This window comes from Canis lupus, unplaced genomic scaffold (assembly GCF_011100685.1).
Source record: "Canis lupus familiaris isolate Mischka breed German Shepherd unplaced genomic scaffold, alternate assembly UU_Cfam_GSD_1.0 chrUn_S1915H2114, whole genome shotgun sequence".
NCBI classification, from domain to species: domain Eukaryota; kingdom Metazoa; phylum Chordata; class Mammalia; order Carnivora; family Canidae; genus Canis; species Canis lupus.
The window spans coordinates 64,772-70,470 of record NW_023330781.1 but is presented as its reverse complement, the minus strand read 5'-3'; positions in this window follow the sequence as shown (position 1 = coordinate 70,470).

Sequence of the window (5,699 nt, the reverse complement as noted above, 5' to 3'; positions counted from 1 at the left end):
TCCATTTTCTTTCTTCATCTTAAAATTGGACTTACGTGGTGGGGATTGACTGTGAAAATGAGCGTAATCCTTCAATGCGTTGCAATGGGACTTTGTTGGTTCTTCCCTCAAGAGGGAGAATTGATTTCTTCAGCCCTTGCGTCTGGGCTGCCTTGTGACTCGCTTTAACCAACAAAGTGTGGTCAAATGAGTGCATGTCCGTGCTGAGCCTAGAGCTCTAAAGCACTTGCAAGCTTCTGCCCTCTTGGAATCCTACTATGTCCACCCCGAACGTAAGGTTGGGGAAGCCCGCTGGAGAGTGAAAATTCATGTGGGGAGAGGCCCCAATCATTCTTGTCACCCAGGCTTATGTCATCTTAGATCAGCTTCCCCCAGCTGCCCTCCAGGGAACCACAGGTGCATGAATGTGCTTCCCTGAGATGGGTGGAGCCCAGGCTAGATCAGCAGCATTGGCTGACCAACGTGGAGACCCACGCAAGATAAGACAGTCTTGCTTTAAACTACTAGACTTTTAGGGTGGTTTGTAAAACATCTTACAGTGGCAGTAAATACCTGATACAGGATAGTCATGGGAGTCACTTTTTAAAAAGCTGTGAAAACATCTGGCACTCTGCCTATCACATAGCGAGCGCTCACTAAATTAAACAAAATTCAATTTAACAAACATTGATAGAGTTATAGAGTTATAGAGAGTTATAGAGAGATAATTTAACAAACATAGATATGTGAGGTTGTAAGGGATGCAGAATTGCAAAAGACCTGATGTGAACTCTTTAGAAGCCAGTTCCTGTGGGAAAAATAGACACACAAACAAGTATAAGTCAGGCTGCCCTCCTATTACAACATTTATGTCTAAGTGATTTTTCCATTGTCGGCAAATAATCATGTTCTTTTCGTGGTATTTACTTGGTTTGAAAATGTGTTCAAGGGATGTGGTTTATTGAAAAAAAAACATAACAAAACAAACAAAACAAGCACATGGCCAAAATTAAGTTTTATTCGTATGTTCAGATATAGTGTTGTTTGCATTTATAGGAAATGATCTATACAGAAGTGTGGCCATGTGACATGCTTCATGTGGCCAAAGAAATGAAAAAAGCAGACATGAGGTCAGAGGCAGGTGGGGAGAAGGGGTAGGTGGGAAAATCTTAATTCCTAGAATGACCAGGAGCTTTGATTCTAAGGATGCCTAAGGAGTAGAACACTGCCTTGGCAGATTGTCTTTCTGCTTACTCCAAAATATTCTAGAGGTTTTGGGGGCTAGGATTAGCGTAGGGAGGAGAGAGAGAAGGAGTGGGGTTTTGCAGATGGGACCTTTGATACGCAGGAGTTTGGCTGAGCTCTATTCTCTGAATTCATGCTCTCTAGGGAGAAGGCCATCTGGGTGGTCTGATGGCACTGTGTGAAGAGCCTTGGTTTGGGAGCCAGGGGCCCTAGTTTTAGTTCCAGTTCTGACCCTTATGAATCCTTGCTGTGTGACCATGGACAAGTCACTTTCCCTTCCTGGGGATTGCCCGAGGTGATTTCTAAGGTCCCTTCTAGTTCAGAGTCTACAGCTTCAGGTCTCAGTCACCCATTAAGTTAAAGGAGGAAATTGAGATAAGAGCAAACTGAAAAGCCCTTCTGACAACACACGTGGATCCTTGGAAGATGGAGCTGCTCAGAAAATCCAAACAGAGGTCAGTAGGTGGACCCTGCAGATTTGGGTTCCCCACTGAATGTGGAGGGGCCAGATGGTCCTCATGGACTCCATAGGTCCTGGATGCTCCCCAATCTGTCGTCCTCTTGCTGGGCCAGCTCCCAGACCCCTAACCTGGTCCACTGAGGACCTCCTCCCTTTCCTCCTAAAGCAAGGCTATTGGAGGGGTTTCTAATAGATGACTACAAACCATCTCAGAGATAACTGGATGATTTCTGGGACACCTTTGGGGAGACATAATCCTCATCACCTCCTGAAGCACCCCTGGGAGACAGTCAGGGACAAAAAGCAGAAGCTCCTGCTTAGATCTAAGTCATCGGAAGTGACCTCCCTCTCTGGCTGATGATGAATTCTTGACTGCAGGTTTTCAAATCATATCCATCATAGCACTGACGTCCCATTGATTGGCTTCTCACCAGAGGAGGCCCTCTGAGGGGCAGGAAGCCCCTGTCCTAGACCAGAGAGGCAGTAGGGGCAGGCCATGCCACCATGGCGTGAGTGCCCAGCACTCACTGCAAGGCTGGGCCAACAGAGGCAAGACCAGTCATCCCATGTGAAATGGGGTTGCCCTCGGTTCCTTTCTCACTTCACAAAAGGAAACAGAGTATAAACAGCATCATTCAGAACATTGTCCTTCTCCCATTGTCCCACAGGGTCATCCTCTATTTGTGCGTCCCCCTCTCCTTCTCCAAACACCATTCAGCCTCACCTCTGGGATCATTGGATCACTGAGGCCCTGCCACTCACTACACATCACCCAAACTCAGATGCGTAAGACAAAACTGTCTCGTTCTGCTCACAGACTTTGTGGGCCAGGGGTTCAAACAGGAGATGGCAGGGACTGCTTATCTCTCCTTCACAATGTCTGGGCCCTCAGTTGGGGAAGCATGGGGCTGGGGTCATCAGGAATCTCATCCATTCACAGGTCTGGCAGGTGGCACTCGTTGTGGGCTGGGATCTCAGTGGGTTGGCAGCCAGGACACCCACACGTGGCCACTCCACAGGCTTGAGCTGCCTTACAGCGAGGTGGCCTGTCTGATGTGTGGCTCAGAGTCCAGGGCTCTGACTGTAAGTGCTCCAGGGAAAAAGGAACTGCCAGGCCTTTTGCCCTGTAGCTTTGGAAGTCACAGAACATCACTTCTGACACATTCAACTGATTGCAAGCAAGTCAGAAACCTGCCCAGATTCAAGGGAAGGGGTATCCCAGGGATGATTGTGTGCATTTGCTAACATGTTTAAAACCCTCCAGAGTAGCCTATGTTGCCAGATCCAAGCTAGGCCTCGTGTCACTCAGTCACTTTCTCTGTAAGGAGCCCCTTTCTCTTTACTTCTTGGATCCTAGGATGCTTTGGAGGCAACCATGGGGAAGTGGCTTAAGTGTTTCTTGGTTCTTTGGCCTTAGTTGAGTTTAAAAGTGGTAGAAATTCTGTGGGAAGCCCTCCGATTTACTCTTCCTCCGATCCGTGGCCCTGCCCTGCTATCTTACCACTGCACCCAGCCCCTGATTTGATGGCTGTGTCGCAGGTCCCCAGGAGTAGTCTGGCACCCTCTTGCATGTCCTTGCAGAATGAATTCAACACCAATGATCTGTGCCTGGCTCAGCACAGATCTCTCCTCAGGCCATACCTTCATGCCAAGCCCTCGCCTTACCATACTTTCTGACCACAATTGTTTCTCCCCTATGGAGTGGCTTGGCCTGCAGTTCCAGAAGGCATTGGCCTGCAGTACCTAGCACAGAGCCGGCACTGGGAACTTGCTTAATAAAAGATTGATGAATAAATGAACCCTGATTTGCATATGCTGTGGATAACTCAAGGGATCTGATTCAGCCTGACTCACCAGAGGATGGGTGGGGATTTGAGCAATGGAGGGCCTTGCATATTCCCAGAAGGGAGGCTGTATAGCATGTGTGTGTGCGCGCGCGCGTGCGTGCACGCGCCCATGTGAGTGGGGGGGGTGCCGCTGTGCACGTATGTCTTGGAGGGACTGGGAATGGGTAGTGATGGTCCTGTGGCATGATATTACAGGCTGCGGCCAGCACTTGACACCACAGGATTACCTGGCTTCTGAAAATCTGCCCTTTATAATCTCCATTGCTTGGAAACTTTTCTGGTCACGTTGAGCAAACCCTCCAAATGCCAGGCTACTTGTCAAGTTTCTAGGGGCTCAGATCCCTGCTGCTTTTTCTTTCCCTCCCAAAGTGTGTGGATAAATCACCAGAAGCTGCTTCTTCTTTTCCTTCCTGAAGTGTGTGGATAAATCACCAGAAGCTCTCTGGGTAAGCCTGACCTCACTTGAAAGGACCTATTTAGGATAGATGTGCGAATGGGGGAAAGGGTGTCTAGACTTGTAGGGCCTTATGTCAATGGGAGAAATGACAAGAGTAACTCTGCTAATCAGTCAACCCAGCTAGAGACCTGCAGTCCCGAGAAAACTTTTAGGAACAATCTGCTATGTGTTTCTCATTTACAGAAAAAGAAAACGAAAAATCAACAACAACAAACAAAGAAAGAGACTTCCAGGCTTCCTGCAGTGAGAGAGCTATTGGCTGGGATGGTATCTCCAGGGAGAAAGGACTGCATGCTGACAGCAGGAGTCTTCATTGCACATAAATGAGCTTGCTTCTTTTTCTTTCTTTTTCATACCCCGTGCAGATCCACAGCTCCGTGCACAGGAATTTGCCATGCGTGGGCATCCCCAATGCAGTAGACTTTTCTATACGCTACTTCTAATCTGAACAACATCTCAACGAGAGGTGGATTCTTACTTCCAATCTACAGATGAAAAAACAGAGGTTCAGAGAAGTGAACTCAATTGCCCAGAACACACTGCTAATAAGTGAATGAGACAGATTATTTATTCACTTAATGAACATACTAGGTGATGCATTAAGCACTGGAGAAAAAAGGATGACTAAAATGTGTTGGTTCTGGCCAACAAGAAATTCGGGGCAGGAGAAGAAGACAGCAATTACCCAATAATACGGTAAATGCAATGACAGAGCCATACATTGAGCATTAGGCTAAGCACCAAGAGGGGCATCTAATGCAGCTGGGGTGGGTCAGGGAGGGCTTCCTGAAGGAGGTGATGTTTGAACTGAGTAGGATAAGCAGGAGTTACTTCAGTGAAGAGAGGCCATGGGATGGGGTAGAGAATTCCAGAAAGAGGAGGTAGGACAATCAAGGATGGAATTAAAAAAAACAGCAGAGCATGTGGAAACCATGACCAGTTCTGTGTTGCACTGTGTTGCACCCCCAGTTGGACCAACTGGGGGTTTATCTGATCTCGAAATGCAAGCACTCTTCCACTGTGCCTGACTTCCCGAACTAGTTGATTCTGGAGGTCATGGCAAGCGCGTTGCCTTCTGGGGGCTTTGGATGTCCAGTTTTTACTTTTGGAAGTCCCTTCCTATGGCATTAACAGGATGTAGGACGGGTTCCTGGCACTTCTCCATTGTGGCTTCTCAGCAGGGCTTAAAGGGGACCAGGAGGTAGCTGTGCCCAAGGCTTTTGACTTCACCGAGGGAAAGTCAGTGCACCGCCCCAAGCTTCCTGACTGCCCTGCAGCGTCTTAGAAGTAGGCCAAAGATCACCAGGGAACAGTGGCTCCTGGGTTCAGTGCCACAAAGCGAGCTGTGATGAGTCAGAATGAAGCAACAGTTGCATACACCGACAGGTCCAGTTGGCAGCAGGTAAAGATATTACCTCAGTGAAAGAAAGACAAGGGCTGAAAATGGGCAAGGTCTAAGTGTGCCAAAGATCTGCTGTGTTCTTCTTTCTTTATTTCTTTCTTTCTTTCTTTCTTCTCTTTCTTTCTTTCTTTTTTTTTTTTTTAGGGGGGATAGCCACGGTAGGAAGTGGGGGGGAGGTAAGGGAGGGAGGACCTACGATACATGAATTATATTTCCAGCCCGCTTGGACAGATCCTATTTCCACAGGCTGACCCCAGATCATCCTCACCACGTGGCTTTTTGATATCCTTTCTCATGGGGCGAGGACCT